This window comes from Triturus cristatus, chromosome 1_1 (assembly GCF_964204655.1).
Source record: "Triturus cristatus chromosome 1_1, aTriCri1.1, whole genome shotgun sequence".
NCBI classification, from domain to species: Eukaryota; Metazoa; Chordata; class Amphibia; order Caudata; family Salamandridae; genus Triturus; species Triturus cristatus.
In genome coordinates this window covers 520,184,079-520,201,386 of record NC_140579.1, presented here as the reverse complement: position 1 = coordinate 520,201,386, position 17,308 = coordinate 520,184,079, and the positions used below count along the sequence as shown (strand labels likewise).

General features: G+C 46.4%; 1 long non-coding RNA gene and 1 pseudogene across 2 annotated transcripts in view; one reads left to right on the top strand and one right to left on the bottom strand.

The window, feature by feature from the left end:
* LOC146870525 (rho GTPase-activating protein 27-like) overlaps positions 1-17,308 on the bottom strand; it is a 1,164,614-nt pseudogene that overhangs the window by 28,145 nt on the left and 1,119,161 nt on the right. The window lies entirely within an intron of this gene.
* LOC146870529 (uncharacterized) overlaps positions 1-17,308 on the top strand; it is a 174,616-nt gene that overhangs the window by 150,441 nt on the left and 6,867 nt on the right. Inside the window, exon 5 of the long non-coding RNA XR_014978316.1 lies at positions 9,735-9,878. This is a non-coding gene — a long non-coding RNA (uncharacterized LOC146870529). The remainder of the gene's footprint in view (positions 1-9,734; positions 9,879-17,308) is intronic.

The window sequence follows — 17,308 nt, the reverse complement described above, 5'->3', positions numbered from 1 at the left end:
AGGACAATCTTCGCGTTTGCTGATGTTATCATTTACCCATATTAATTTTTTAACACACTGATACACTTGTAATGGTTTTAACTATACAATAAATACATTCATTGACTGTCCAGTGCTGTACATCAATATGATGACACTATTCCCTTAAATTAATTTTCTGTTTTCATGCAAGAAACACCATTTAAAAAAAGAAGTGCAGAAAATATGAATGCATTTCAAATAGTACTCTGTGTAAAAAATACCTGCATATAACAGCAAAGGCTTCCCATGTTATTGTTTCCCAAAATTCTCAGTAGAAAAGCTATCCCACGTCGTCAACAGAGGCTCCTAAGTTATCAGGTATGAGCAGATTAATAAACCCTGATAAATGGAAGTGGCCATGGCGTTCATGCAATGGATTCGCCTGCACTAATGGACTCCGTGGATCTGCGCAATCAAATAAACTGAGGTGCTAAGAGTGGTTTAAAGCAACACACAACATTTAGCAAAGCATGCATTTCTGTACAGACCTCAGGCTACTTTGATTTTTTATCAATCTTTTTTAGGTCTGGCTTGATAATTTTAGCTGCCTGCCTGGCTCTTGCAAATAATAGTACATAGATACAGAGAGGAGCTAAGGTGTATAAATAAATTTTATTTATTATGTTTTGGCTCTCAAAGAGGGCCACATAAGCATGTACAAACAAAACAACACAGTCATCAACAATACAAAAATCATAAAACATAGTATTCAAATCGTAATAGGTACACTGCAAACCAGCAATCCCACATGGCCAGGCCGGCACAATCTTCCAGAGAATTTAATAAATATCTAAAAATCCTTTAAAAAAGTTAAAAACATAGGCACAAAACATTTCATTTGGTGGGCAATAAAGTGCATGAAGAAAATCTTGTAAAGTGACAATGCTAAGGCGAAGACAAATTACTTTAAGCCATCTCTTGCGCAAGCTTCGTAACATAGGACAAATCAAAAGTACATGTATACAGTCCTGATTATTTAATTTACATAGGTTGCACAACGGTGAAGTGCCGTACCATTTAGACAACAACACATTAAGAGGGATTAAGTCATAACGTAATAAAAACCAAAACCTACGAATCCCATGTGGGAGATTCCACTGGGCATACGGTTGGGGCTGTTTCAACCTATAGGAGGAGACCAGCAGCTCCACATTCCTTTTATCTCCAACTGTTTTTATGTCGGATTGAAAACAATACTCCCACGAGGCCTCCCTAAGGACCTGCTTTAACTGCGTGGGAGAGTAGGAGAAAAGAGCGCTTTCATCCAATCTAAGGATATTCACAGCCCTTCTAAAATTGTTAACAAGTTTAGAGAACTCCTTAAAATTGCCCAAAAGTTCATTTTTGAGTAGGACTCGCAGGGTTCCTTCTCTCGCTCTGGCTAAGTTGGCGACCCACCTTATTAAGGCACACAGCCCCTGAACCCAGGCACTTCTGAGTCCGAAATCCAGCCTACACGCAGCCAGTGAACAAGCATTATTAAAATTCGAGAGGGATCTTAGGAGTTTTCCCTCGGTCTTATTGCAAAAGTCCCAATATTTTATCTCAATTATTTCTATACCGTACAAGATGGTTGCGGGGATTTTAGCTCTAAATACTTCTAGAAGACTAGAGAAATGTCTTTTCCCCGTTGCCAGGTATAGGGACTTTAACCCATTACCTTGGGCAAGAGCTTTGCAGGAGCAATGCTCTATATGAGAATTCTCGCTCATGTTGGATGAGAATATTTTCCCTAAAAACGTATAACAAGTTACGACCTCCAATCTAAGCCCTCCGATGGCCCAACCGAAATTTGTAGAGCGACATTTCTTCCTACCCGCAATACACATCACTTTACTTTTATTAATATTGATCTTCATATAATGCTCGCCAGCAAAGTCCTGAAGAACCTGAAGCCTGTTGGCCAGACCCGCAGGAGTTAAATCGAGCAATAAAACATCATCGGCATACATCAGACAGGCTATTGGCACCCCTCCTATCAACGGTGCGATCCCCTCACTACGGGACACAGCTGCAGGGAGGTCAGTTGTATATAGGGAGAACAACAGGGGCGCCAATAAGCAGCCCTGTTTAAGGCCATTCTGAGATGGTATTTTAGCCGACAACCCCCTTTCACCCCCCATTAAGACCCTACACCAGGTCTCAGTGTGTAGAGCCCGTACCAAGTCCAGTAGGGGAGGAGGGACACCCATCCCCATCAATTTTCTCCACAGCGTACCCCGATCCACTTTATCGAACGCTGTGGAGAAGTCTATGAAAGCGGCATATACAACACCCCCTCTAACCTGGACATATTTATCAGTAATAACCTGAAGGGCTGTAAGGTTATCCAGAGTGCCATGTTCCCTACGGAAGCCAGTCTGTTCCAGCGGCAAAATGTTGCGCTCCTCAACCCAATCGGAGAGAGATCTCAGGAGACATTTCGCAAAGACCTTTCCGATGGAGTCGAGGAGCGCAATCATGCGATAGTTACTGGGGTTGTCCCTTGCTCCCTTTTTGAAGATAGGGACCAGAATGCTTCCCCTCCACGATGCAGGGACACATTTAGAAAAATGGCATGCCCTAAACAGGGGATACAAGATTTTACTCCAGGTTGAAGGGTCTTGTTTTAGGACCGTCATCGGGAGCTCATCCGGTCCCATAGCCCCAGAGGATCTCATGTTTTTTATAGCCAACTCGATGTCCTTCTCAGAGGGAGAGAAGACTGAGGCCTCAGGTGCGACATGCATGAAATTATCCACACCCATGGTCCCAATTCCTGCATACAATTCTCGGATGTGAGAGGACCATAGATCTTCGGATATAGCTACGGGAGTAGGAGAGTGACGCGTACCACATCCTTTCCCGATTATTGCCCAAAAATCTTTACTGTTGCCTTGAGCAGCAGATTCCCTTAATTTGATCCATACTTCATCCTCCCTGTCCCTTTTAATTTTTCGCTTAAGTCTGCTTCTCTTTCTTTTTAACCTAGCAATATCTTTCCCACGTTCCAATATCCTTTCAAGGTACTGTGCCCGGATAAGTTTGTTTAATTCCCTATTCAGCTTATGGAGAGTTAGAGGAACTACCTCTCCTTTTTTCTTAGGGGGAACAGTTTTATTAGCATTCAATAAAATTTTTGCCATGAGTTCCTCAAAACAAATTATTTCATTTCCGTTCCACTCTTCTAATTCCCTAAGGGTATCGGTCAGTAACTCCTGGACCCCATTAATGGCAGCGTTATTCCAGAAGCATCTTCCAGATGACGATTGGAAGGTAGCCTCCCTGCCCTTTAGCGACCAGGACGCCGTATTCATAGAGTTTAATGCAATTAATAATGACAGTATACTATGGTCGCTCAGGGTCGTGGGTATAATCTCTAAGTCAAGAATCTGGGGGAAAAGACTATAGCTGGCGATAGCATAGTCCAAAATTGATGCCCCAAAGGGGGATTTATGGGTATGGCTTGCGGGGGCGTCGGATGGAAATCTACCATTTAAGATAATGCCATCCCCGATCACTAATTCTTTTAACAAAATCTTCCCCCTTTTATTTGTCTTTAAATTTTCAGGGAAGAGCGTCTGGGGGATGCCATATGCTTCCTCCTTAGCTTTATCCCTGAAAAGGTTTAGACTTGCGTTTGAAACTTTACAATTCAAGTCACCGATAAGCAAAGTTACAGGGAAAGGAGGCGAATTTTTTATCTTATCCATGTACAGGAGAACCCGCTGCAAATTCTCATTAAAACATTCCTCAGGCGGAATATACACGTTAAAAATTACCATGGAATATTTTATATTGTCATAGAACAAATTTTCTAAAGTTATTGTGTGGAAGAGTCCACTGGGATCAATATAATGTGAAAATCTCCATTGAAACTTATTTGATAGTAAACAGGCAAGCCCCCCCCTAGCATGCCCTTTCTTTGAGGACGCAGCCGGAACTTCCAGAACGTAAAAATCTTTTAAAGGCGTTAACCTATCTGTGCACCATGTTTCCTGAATGCATAGTATATCCGCCTCCAGAGTAGATAAAAAAGTCATTTTCTCCGGGCTGCTATGGAATCCGGCCGCATTCCAGGAAATTATATTTAAGGCTGGGTTAAAGATGGTGGAACAATTTGGGGTTATCCTTATTTTTTGTTGAGAGTGCACTATGTAGCCAATTCCACCGATTATTATCATCATTGTGTATAGAATTCTCAATTAGTGGAAGAGGCTTCACGTGCGATACTATACGTTTTCCCCTGGATACCCAAATTTTCAGGTCTCTCAGAGGAGGAGAGGTTACCCCGTTTTGTTCACCACCCCTCAACCCCTGCTTATCGAAAAGATTTGGCTTGCCTGGGGTAGATATAGGTAGTATATCAATACCTAAGCGTTGAAAGTTTTCGGCCTGTTCTAGTATCAGATTTGTTATAATGGGAGAGTAAAATTTCACCCGAGTACTCAGAACCCGACTACTACCCAACAAGGTTACCAATTCAATGTCTCTAGACTGGATGTGGTGGAGACATTCAATTTCACTAAAACATTTAAGGAGCCAGGCTCTATTCAATAAGAGGTCAGTATCAAATAATAGGACGAAATCTAATACACGCACATCCACAGGAGCCTTAGCCATACTTGCAGGCCGGGCCGGAGGGCAAGTCATTACAGAGTCAATAGTTACCACAAAGGGGGGGGCCAAAGGGTTTAAAAACCCAGATAAGTTAGAAGTTGGACCTTCACAAGCACTCCGAGAAGGAGAGCCAGGGAGAGAGCCCCCAATAAGTGGTAAATCCTCCAGGGGAGGCAGGCTGCTTTGTTCAAATTCCTCCTCCACCAAAGCTGAAGAGGTTAAATTCACACCAATGTCCATTTTTAAAGCAGTAGAGAAGGATTCCCCCTTCCTTATTTCAATCTCCCTTGTCTCTGGGCTTTTTTGGAAAATGATCCTCCGTTGCTTCTTCTTTCTATACTTTCGTGTGGGTTTCCTCTTGCTGGCTTTGATACTTTTTTGTTTACCATATGTTCTCTTTTCTTTGTTGACCTCCAACTTATCGACCAGGAGGTCTTTTCCACCATCCGAGACAAAGATTGGGAATAGTTCCTGAACCGGTTTGGATCCTGGCAAAACTTCATCCTCCTCCTCTATCTCCAGGACTAAATTCTTGATACAGTTAGAGGCTGCAGTATAGGTCAACTCCTTATGAGGGACCATAGAAAACTCTTCATTTTTCTTATTTGGTTCGCTTCTAATGTCTTTAAGTTTCCTCTCAGATGCAGCTTGTTCAGACTTAAGGGGAACGACCTTACTCGCATCCGGCACTTTCTGCAGCAATACCTTTAAAATCTGGGTAACTGAATCAAGGATGCAGTCCGAGCTGCCAACAAACTTCCCTAGAAGCAGCAAGATTGAGGCAAGGAGTTGTTCCAGCGCGATCATAGACTCGGAGATCGGCTTTTCTCGTGCTTCTGCAGTACGGATGTTATCCAGGAGGTTGAGGTCAGGGCTCTTGGAAGAGTTTAACAAGTCAGAAATCTCATGGCTATTTAGCAACGGGGTGCTACTATACAGCATTAACCCTGATGGGGTGGCTCCCCCCTGACCTTTAAATTGCTCCAGGGATTCCACTTTGGCAGGGCTTACGTAACGTCCCCAAAGTTCCAGATCAATGGATAGTGCAGACAGGTCATCCCCCTGCCTGTCATTCATTGAGAACTGAGGGGTCGATGGTATGTGCACTGGGTCACTTATCTTTATCAACTTCCCATCTGTAAGGTCCCGCACGGGAGACCCTTCTGCCATAATTTGGGGGGCCCCCTGCTGGACCTGGAAAAATCGAGGCACAGAGGTAGTTGGAGCATAGACTTCCAAGGCTTTAGTATCAAGATTGCGTGGAGTTGCACATTTTGGCTTTTTTATACCAGATGGCATCCAAAGTTCAGATAACAAACATTGTCTTTTTAAAGGTGGGATGGTTGCATCCTTGTCTTTTATATGGAAGGTAGTTGGAGTCTGGGCAGGATTTTCTCCCACTACTCTTCCTGAGCGTAAAGTTTTAGACATTTTCCACAGTAATTGGTAAGAGATGTAACAATGTAAAATAAATAAAATCTGGAGTTGATTCAGTCACTGGCGCAGCAGGAAGGGTGCAGTATAACTATCACAGTGTTTGCATCACATAACCCTACTACTCTATTGGGCACGATTGCAAACAAACACTCACAGAGTAACAAAGTACAGTAAATATAAGAAGTAAGGGACCGGGGCCGGCCCGGCCTACCTCGGTCACTGAGGGCCACAGAGGGCCCGCCCTTTGCCCGGGCTTAGCCCGGCGCCGCCCGCGCGCGTCCCGCGACGCGGAGGGAGCTTCAGCGTTTTAAGCGCCTCCGGGCGCGAATGCGGCAGGAAGTTGGCCGCTATGCAGCCTGGGAGCTGTAGTCTCCCCCCGTCTCAACCGCGATGCCAGGAAGCGGCGTCGGGGGAGACCCGCAGCGTCAGGGACCCAGGAGCGGCAAGAGCACCAACAGAGAAGTCAGCGGGAAGTCAGCGGGACCGCAGGTGAGTACAGGCTCCTCTCGCAAAGTTCACCCGCTCCTCCGAGGGAGCTTCAGCGTTTTAAGCGCCTCCGGGCGCGAATGCGGCAGGAAGTTGGCCGCTATGCAGCCTGGGAGCTGTAGTCTCCCCCCGTCTCAACCGCGATGCCAGGAAGCGGCGTCGGGGGAGACCCGCAGCGTCAGGGACCCAGGAGCGGCAAGAGCACCAACAGAGAAGTCAGCGGGAAGTCAGCGGGACCGCAGGTGAGTACAGGCTCCTCTCGCAAAGTTCACCCGCTCCTCCGAGGGAGCTTCAGCGTTTTAAGCGCCTCCGGGCGCGAATGCGGCAGGAAGTTGGCCGCTATGCAGCCTGGGAGCTGTAGTCTCCCCCCGTCTCAACCGCGATGCCAGGAAGCGGCGTCGGGGGAGACCCGCAGCGTCAGGGACCCAGGAGCGGCAAGAGCACCAACAGAGAAGTCAGCGGGAAGTCAGCGGGACCGCAGGTGAGTACAGGCTCCTCTCGCAAAGTTCACCCGCTCCTCCGAGGGAGCTTCAGCGTTTTAAGCGCCTCCGGGCGCGAATGCGGCAGGAAGTTGGCCGCTATGCAGCCTGGGAGCTGTAGTCTCCCCCCGTCTCAACCGCGATGCCAGGAAGCGGCGTCGGGGGAGACCCGCAGCGTCAGGGACCCAGGAGCGGCAAGAGCACCAACAGAGAAGTCAGCGGGAAGTCAGCGGGACCGCAGGTGAGTACAGGCTCCTCTCGCAAAGTTCACCCGCTCCTCCGAGGGAGCTTCAGCGTTTTAAGCGCCTCCGGGCGCGAATGCGGCAGGAAGTTGGCCGCTATGCAGCCCGGGAGCTGCAGTCTCCCCCCGTCTCAACCGCGATGCCAAGAAGCGGCGTCGGGGGAGACCCGCAGCGTCAGGGACCCAGGAGCGGCAAGAGCACCAACAGAGAAGTCAGCGGGAAGTCAGCGGGACCGCAGGTGAGTACAGGCTCCTCTCGCAAAGTTCACCCGCTCCTCCGAGGGAGCTTCAGCGTTTTAAGCGCCTCCGGGCGCGAATGCGGCAGGAAGTTGGCCGCTATGCAGCCTGGGAGCTGTAGTCTCCCCCCGTCTCAACCGCGATGCCAGGAAGCGGCGTCGGGGGAGACCCGCAGCGTCAGGGACCCAGGAGCGGCAAGAGCACCAACAGAGAAGTCAGCGGGAAGTCAGCGGGACCGCAGGTGAGTACAGGCTCCTCTCGCAAAGTTCACCCGCTCCTCCGAGGGAGCTTCAGCGTTTTAAGCGCCTCCGGGCGCGAATGCGGCAGGAAGTTGGCCGCTATGCAGCCTGGGAGCTGTAGTCTCCCCCCGTCTCAACCGCGATGCCAGGAAGCGGCGTCGGGGGAGACCCGCAGCGTCAGGGACCCAGGAGCGGCAAGAGCACCAACAGAGAAGTCAGCGGGAAGTCAGCGGGACCGCAGGTGAGTACAGGCTCCTCTCGCAAAGTTCACCCGCTCCTCCGAGGGAGCTTCAGCGTTTTAAGCGCCTCCGGGCGCGAATGCGGCAGGAAGTTGGCCGCTATGCAGCCTGGGAGCTGTAGTCTCCCCCCGTCTCAACCGCGATGCCAGGAAGCGGCGTCGGGGGAGACCCGCAGCGTCAGGGACCCAGGAGCGGCAAGAGCACCAACAGAGAAGTCAGCGGGAAGTCAGCGGGACCGCAGGTGAGTACAGGCTCCTCTCGCAAAGTTCACCCGCTCCTCCGAGGGAGCTTCAGCGTTTTAAGCGCCTCCGGGCGCGAATGCGGCAGGAAGTTGGCCGCTATGCAGCCTGGGAGCTGTAGTCTCCCCCCGTCTCAACCGCGATGCCAGGAAGCGGCGTCGGGGGAGACCCGCAGCGTCAGGGACCCAGGAGCGGCAAGAGCACCAACAGAGAAGTCAGCGGGAAGTCAGCGGGACCGCAGGTGAGTACAGGCTCCTCTCGCAAAGTTCACCCGCTCCTCCGAGGGAGCTTCAGCGTTTTAAGCGCCTCCGGGCGCGAATGCGGCAGGAAGTTGGCCGCTATGCAGCCCGGGAGCTGCAGTCTCCCCCCGTCTCAACCGCGATGCCAGGAAGCGGCGTCGGGGGAGACCCGCAGCGTCAGGGACCCAGGAGCGGCAAGAGCACCAACAGAGAAGTCAGCGGGAAGTCAGCGGGACCGCAGGTGAGTACAGGCTCCTCTCGCAAAGAGAGGAGCTATTAATACTGGTCAGTTCAAACAAGGCTCGTGACTCCACATAAGTTTTATCGAAACATAGAAAATATGTTTAAAGAGCAAAACGACTTGCTGCAAAAAAAGCATGGAAAAGTGAATAATGTAAAGCTACATAGCGTATTTTAAAAGGAAACAAATACCTCCGGACTAGCGCTACGCTCAGAGACCCCTGGAATACTGCACTCCTCCAGCAACACCAGCACCAGTGGTTTTCTTTCTGAAGAGACTCCGATAGAGGTCACACCCTCTCCATCAGGCAGTGCAAAGTGCACACTGCACCTTCACAGGACAAGCGGCTCCACAATCTAAACACATGCAGCTGCGAGGTAAACACGCACAGAGACGATCCTACAACCCAGGGGTGGCTGCACACATAGGTCAGTCAAAAGCTGCTATTGTGAGACACAATAGCCTTTTAACTATCTCTGGGTTCCTTTGAGCAGTAATCTCGGACCACCTGCATGAGCTGCCCGGTTGCTAACAATTTGCATCACTGACCAGGACCCACGCCCTCCCACAATCAAGGCGCAGCCCAAGATATTTTTTTTTTTTGTGTCAACTCTTATTTGCAAGGCAGCATTACAACTAACTCCGTAGGCACAGTTCTGTTTGATTGATCTGCCATAATTTTCAAACTCGTTTTGTATATGTTTCTCTCTTTTTAATGTAGAGCATTCTACCCACAGTTGTGGAATGTTCCAAAAGCCTTAAATATCTGCCTCTGACTATTCCAGTTGTTAAAGGTTCTCTCCCTTGTTATAGATCCAGGACTGTGGTTTGGGCCTATTACTCTGGTTCATGGCCTTTAACAACCAGTTTAGATCGCTGCAGCAAGCTGTGTGGCTATATTTATATACATTTTTATGTTTTGAAACCAGTGACTGATTACTTCCACGCACCAATTCAATAGAATGTAGTCATTGCGAATTGCATACCCTTTGAAGTTTGCGTTTTAATCATGTATTCTGGCCTTTCTTTGCATTTAGGCTGAATTTGAAGCAGAACGGAAATCCTCTTTGCATGAGTGGGAGCAGCAGAAGCGTGATGGGGAGTGTTTGCAGTCACTTCACCAGCAAGAACAGGATCATCTCTTGCAGCAGATCCAGGAAAAAAATTAGCTAATCATCCAGGTGAGTAATTAAGTTCTTTGAGATTTCGCTGGAAAGGCAGGGCTAATCATCCTGGGTAAGTTTAAGCGGGCTCCTGATGGGAGGGTTGAGCATACAGTTGAGGACAGTGAATCAGGGTTTTATTGATGCAGATGAGACAGTGCTCATTGTTGGGAGAATGGGTAAGGCCTTACAGCTGACCTCATGTGTTGACTGAGCACATCTTTCAAGTAAGGAATATAGAGACCCCTTGTGATACTCAAATGAGAGTTGTGTGGTCTGCAGGTAAAGACTGAGCTCACAATTCAGGAGAGTGAATAAGCGCACCATAGTCAATGATTGAAGTTGAGCTCCTTGATTAGAGAAGTTCAGGCTCCTGATCTGTCAGTAAATAAGTGACACACAAATCTCATCATTCTGATGAGTTAAGAGCTTGACATTTTCAATGAGGCAAGCTCTTTCAGCAATATATGGAGCTCATGTTTTCTTTGATTAGACTGGTTTGTAATTCAGTCAAGGAATTATCCACAGGACCCATGAGAAGACAAAATAGCACCTTGAGAGTGAACAGGATCCATGCGCACTGGAAGAGAATATAGATCTTACATAAAGTGGATAAGTAAGAATTTTAGAGTCATCAGGAACACTCTGAACACCTTTTCCAGTTCAATAAATGTGTTCTTCACGGACCCAAATATGCAGGTGGAGGCTTTAAAATGGATTAATTTGTAGAAGTAAACATAGCCATTTGAAATACGGTTGTCCTTTCGCACGTCATCTGTATGCATTTTTATGTTGCCTCACCACAACTTTTTCTGGATTTCTAGCCACTTAAGATTCTTTCTCTGTTACAGTGATACTTTTCTACCTTCAGTATGTTCTGTGTCACTTTGCACCCTAAATTTGCCTGATATCAGTTGTGCTATTTGCAGATCGATTTAAAATCTACACTTGACAGTTGGGCACAGAACATTTCAAGGGAGGAAAGGTTGGTGGGTGGTGGCGATTAACGGGAATGAACCAAGGTGAGATTAATTATAACAAGTTAACACAGTTATCAGCTATTTTTGCTGTACAAGCAGATTGTCCTGGTTTTAGGAATGCACTGTCTACCCAGTGTGATCTGAGCAGCTTGAGTTACAGTTCTGTTCTATAAGAAACATGTCTGTAGGTTTGGGTTAATGTTCTGTGGTGGTTAGTGAGATTATTTTCAGTCACCTGTGGCTTTGTTAATTTGATGGATGATATATTAGGATATTGTTGGTATACTTGACATTTAAGAAGGTAGGTTAGGGTAAGGTAAGCTTGGGCAGGATTATTTAAAACACTGGTGTCAGTGGGGCCATTAGGGAGAATCAACAATGCGTTAGACAAGAACTTGGCAAGATAAAAGCCGTAACATGCAAACCCATCTTTGTTTAATGTGGAGGTGATAGAGTCTAAGCAGTAGCAGAGGTCAACATCCTGGTGACAGATATCGGAGTGAGATCCTAATAAAACGTACTCCTCAGCACTGCCCTCTCATTGATTTCTATTTAATACTTAAAAATAATAGATATCCGTGCGAGACTGTGCATTGTATGTTGGATAAAGTGTTAACTTAGACAGTGCCAGTGTCTCCTCAGCAGATTGTATCTGTAGTCCTGTGAGCTCAGGGATACATATTAAAGTCAACTGTAACCTTTAGGAACTTTCAAGAAGTCTAATGTTGGGCATTTGGAAATGTGGCTTTATTGGCTAACTTGGGGGCATATGTATCAACATCACCATTTGCGATTCTCAACTAGCGATTTTTAAAGAATCGCTATTTGAGAATTGCAAAACGGGATGTATTTAAAAAATTGCAAACTTTTTGCGATTTCATAAAATTCCTTAATTGCGATTAGCAAATTGCGAAATCGCAATTAAGGAATACCTGCCCATTCATTTCTATGGGCCAGGAGACCCATAGGAATGAATGGGAAGTAATTCTCAAATAGCGAATCGCAATTTGCTAATCGCTATTTGAGAATAATATCAAAGGTGCAAGGGTGTCATGATGACACCCTGATGCACCCCTGAAATGAGCATGTGTGTGCATATGGCGCACATACATGCCCTAAGGGCATGTATGAGCGTCACGTGGCACTTTGCAAAATTCAAAAAAAGTGCATTTTGAAAGGAAATCGCAAATTACCACCAACTGGAAGTTGGTGGTAATTTGCGATTTCTTAAGGATAATTCGCACCACTTGGGTGCTTTTTACATATCATTTAAGAAATCGCAATTTGCGATTTCTTAAATGCTTACGCAAAATTAAGAAATCGCTAAATTAGCAATTCCTTAATTTTGCGATGGGATTTGGCTCATACATCCCGATTACCGATTTTTTAATCGCAAACGCTGTTATTTTGCGAATCGCAGCGTTTGCGATTCAAAAATCGTTTGATACATATGCCCCTTGGTGCTTTGTTTTGTTTGGTCTCTGTAAACCCTTCAGTTGTGGGTGAATAGTATTTTTGTATATTGTTTACGCAAGCATGCTGAAAGAAAAGTAACTTTTATTTAGAGGTTTTTGGATTTGGATCTGCTCCTGTTCTGCTCTGTATTGATTCAAGTTTGTTTTTTGCCCGTTTCTTCTTTCAAATAGATTTGACTTGTTCCTCAATTGATTTTGCTTTTTTTTTTTTTTAAAGTTTTATTTGAAACAATAGGCATTACACAAATACATGACCTGTACAAAGCAGCCCATGATTACGTAATTTCTTATAACCTTTATCACTGCGCCCGCACAGCACCGTACTCAGTATCTAAATTAACGGGAGCAATATCACACCGGGCAGTTGTTTTCTATAATTCACAATAAATATATAAATTCAGCGACTTGCATATTTAATAAAAAATGGGACCATTAAGATGTTACATTCAGCCTGAAATACACAAGGCCAGGCGAGCGAATCTTTTGTTCCCTAAAAACACCCCGAGGTTCTAGGGAAATGTACCGACGTGGGCCAGCTGTCTGCTACTTTGTGGTGTAAACAGGGCACCTGGGAGGTATGGTAGGGTAGGGTCAAAATACAGGGTATACGTTATATATTCGTATACACAAAAGAAATGGATGGGTGAATGAATGTATGTTTGGCTGGATGAACTGATGGTATGGATGGGTATGTGGGTACGTAGGTTGGTGACTGATTGGACGCGTGGATGTATGATTAGAGATTTTGAAATGGATGGGTGACTGAATGGATGCCAGAGTGGATGAATTGATGGTTGGGTGTATGGATGAACGGGCAAATGCATGGGATGGATGGTTGGATGGGAATACGGATGGACTAGTGGATGATTGGGTGGATGTATGCATGGATGGGTGGAAGAATGGGTGGATGAATGCATGCCCACAGGACGGATCGATTTGTATCCCTGAATATAGCGGGTTCCTTTTCACTGGTTCTGTTCAGTGGACTTCATGCTGTGGTACACATTGCCAATCTCGGCCAGCATGCTCATTTTTATGCGAAACTTTTAAAAAATCGTTTCACACACTACTTTTAAGGAAGGCAAGTTAAATAAAGGGCACCGGTTTCTGCAATATAATTACATTGTACAATCACTAACTATAAATACGTCTTGGGGAGGGACTGAGGAAATAAAAATTATGAGACCTACGTGTCCCCTATGTGCCCCCCAACGCTTTATGTACACATGCATGTATCCCATGCATTTCCCCTCCATGGCCTGTCTATCATGATGCTTATGCTATAACGTGGCCTGCCATCATCCAGTCTCCCATGAGAGAAACGACAAATCTGCATTGAGGCCTACACGTTTTGCATCATGTTTTCCTGCACTTGTGTCATTTTCATGAAAGCCCATTTTTGTGGCTCAGCCAGAGCCGAAAAGAGGTTTCAGGCCTCAGACGCTCTGAGAGCTGCAGCTGCGTATCCTTGGCCTCGCACACTTGGGCCTCAGCCAAAGGGGCCCAGTCCGGGGTGCCGAGACAGTATTGAGCACGGTTATCTGCTTACTCCTACTGAACCACATTCCTGCCTGGAGAAGGAGGAATAAACACCACCCGTCTGCAAAGGAGAGAGCCTAGCCTTTCTGTCCCTTTTTGTGTGATTGCAAAGCTCACGTCAGTGAAAAACCCATAGCCCCCATGTAAGGCCTACGCAGTGAATGAAGAAATAGGTGCCACATCGGCTCTTGGTGATGGGCAACCTATGTCACAGATCAGTCCCTGCTCCGGACTTTAGATATCAGATAATACAAAATGTACTGGTCGTCCTGACACTGAAGGCCTCTCTTCCAGACTCCCCGACTGCACAGCAGCCTTCCCCCAGTTACACGTCAGTTACACGTCATGCTCGAGTTGAGCACAAGTAAGGCAAAGTTCCAGTAAAGTTCCAGCTGATCATGCAACCCCCTCCAGGTATCCACCCACCTATGACACTCACCTATGACTCATCAAGTGGACGCCCACATGGACGCCCACCTTAACGCCTACTTACACGCCCACATGCTCTTATCTCATTCTCTCTTGCTCTGCCTGAAGCGCTCCTGCTTACGTATAATATTGAATGTATATATACTGTACTCTGTGAATAAAGTGGCAGAAGACCCTTCCTGATCCCTTGTGGTGATGGAACCATTCTCCCTATAACTCGAGTTATTGGAATAAAGCCCTTTTGAACCTGATACCACGGACTCAGCCTCTTGCTTTATGCATGATCCTATTGATACCTATAGAAATTATGAGTGCGTAATACTTTATTTACGACATTTAATGGCGCCCGAATAGGGACAAATCTCTTTCCCCACGCGCCGGAGATGAAGGTCCAGTTTTGCCCCCTTCCACAGCCGTGACGGACTTCAAGTGCGCACGTTGCGGGTTTTCCCGCCAACTCGCTCAGGCCAACGAAGGAGACGGACTGCGACCAGGCATCCATACGAGGCGGTGAGGATTGCGGATCGTCCCGACCCAGAGCCCACCCTGCGAGAGAGCTGTGTCCGAGGTTTCTAGAGATCCACCAAAGATACGCCATTCCTTGCGCAGCGTCAAGTGTCCGAGGCCTTCAAGTTCTGCTTCCCGGTGAGTTTTTCATGGGGGTTGCATAAAGACGGGTTCATTTAATGAACACGGTAAAGACGTGTCTCACTTGTGAGACCGGTATGTTTTCAAGTATTCAAGAGCATGCATCAAGTATTCAAGTCAAGTATTCAGGTGCACCGATTTAACTGTATGAATGTTATTGTCTTAGTCAGGTTCACTTAGGTTTGAATGTGTCAGGTTTTTATGTAAGTTTGTTTCATTGTGATTTTTGTTTTTGGGTCATTGTGATTTTTGTTTTCGGTTACATTCCAACATGCCGTTGTTTTCGAAACTGCGTAAGATATGTACCAGAAAAGGTGTACTAGAGGAACCAGTTAACATTCCGCCTAGAGACACACCTGGACATTTCATGTACTGTAAGCATGGTTTAGATGCCGTGTTGTTTTTAGAACTATGGGTGGATTACACGAAGGATTTAGAGACAAAGTATAGATGGCCTATCACGGGAACGTGGGGTGCGGAATGCATCATGAAGGTAGAGGAAGAGCTATGGAAGAGAAAATGTAGACCTGCTCAGAAGGATGCCATTGAATTATGGCGCAAGGAGTCACATAGAAGAACAGAGAAAGAGTTCCACAAAGCAGAGAGAAGTAGACAAGAGTCTGAAAAAGCCAAAGAAAAGAAGTTACAGGAGGAAGGGGAACGGGTAAAAAGAGAGCAGACTGAAAGATAAAGAAATACTGTCGTTGCTGGTATTTATCCCGTCCTTTCAGAGGAACTAGCAAAAGTGGCCCCAGTAGAAAGACCCATTAGAGTGCCACCGCAAGTACCCCGAAAAATAAAACCAACAGCATCCGAAACGTTTATTAACACCTACCTAGAGGAATCCCCACCAGCATACGTGGACGGATCTTTCCCTGCACCCCCAACACAAGCCCAGCTCCAGGAGCTCGAGGACGGCGGGGAGGGATCCGGGACAGCATCAGGAGAGGGGCCGACAGTAAAAGTAGACATCTCCGAATGTATATATGATCCAGATCCAGGAAAGGGCAGAATGCTCGTGTTTTCACTAAGGCTTAGACGAGCAGTCGCAGATTTGGAAAAATTACCAGATATGGATAAACACCTAAAGAAAATGTACACATTCATAAGAACAGGGGAAGGTCCTGAGTGCATAGCAGAAGCCATACAAAATAGAAAAGTAATTATTAAGAACTATATCCTTCGCTTCCTAATTAACTGTCTGATCAGGGAAAAAGACGAAGGTGACGGGGACGTAGACCGTTGTTATATTGGTTGGAGTGATCGCATAGATGCCGGTCAGCATGATAAATCAGGACAGACAGACAACATGTTGACCAAAATCCGAAAGGCAATAATAGCCTCACACAAAGCAGGACCGGACGAAAAGGCTGAGTCATCCTCTGATGACGAAGCAGGGGACAAAGACAGAGTACTATACGTGGGCCATGCCCGACGGTTCGAGAGGCCCAAGGGCCTCAATCACCGTAAACAGGGAACGGCTATAAAAGAAAGATATTCCCTTGAAAGTTTATTCCAAATTACCGAAAAAGCGGTGAATAAATGGTTAGGTAACGATCAGCCCCTCACCCCGACCGAAAATGAATTAGCACGGTCAGCCACCCTGTGGGTATCCCAATATGATACATATAATAATGATATCGTAGCACAAACGTTCTTGAGCCTCCCACCAAACAAACAGCGCATAGCTGGTGTTTACATGGTCCAACATTTGATTACGTTGTATGAGAGTCAATATTCTGGTCCTGGTCTATTGTATAAGTTGCTGGACGACATAATACTAGACAGGTGGATGAACATGGGTACTGAATTGATTAATGTCATCCTAGATCAGCGACACAAATATATAGTATACGTGACTAGGTCCCTGCTTCCCGCTCCACCACAGGATAAGGGACAGTTATACGACAAGCTGAACCCCCTACGAGAGGTTCATCCTGTAAAGGATGCAAACAATGTGCTGCAACGGGTCTATGTCTACACCCCCTTGTCGAAACTAGAGATACTGGAAATGAAAAAGATGTTGCCCTCCCATGATAAAGACCCGGGGGGTTTTCACCGAGAACTAAAAGACATTCTCCGCTTAGGAGAATATACATATGCTGACATTCTAAAGTTATTGAAAGTACTATTGCCTGCTGGGATTTACGAGAAGCTGAAAGAAAAGGACTGGGAGGTGGGAGAGACAAAGATTAGCTGGGATCTGTTGGAAACAGAGGAAGAAGCAAGAGGCCCGGGGGTTGGTCTGGGTCCCCGAGCTAAAGATTTACCTGAACTGCTTGTACAAGTTTTGCCTAGATTATTAGTTACTAAAAAGGAAGACTGGGATGCTATTTCAACCTGTAAACAGAAACCAGACGAGGACACACGCGATTTT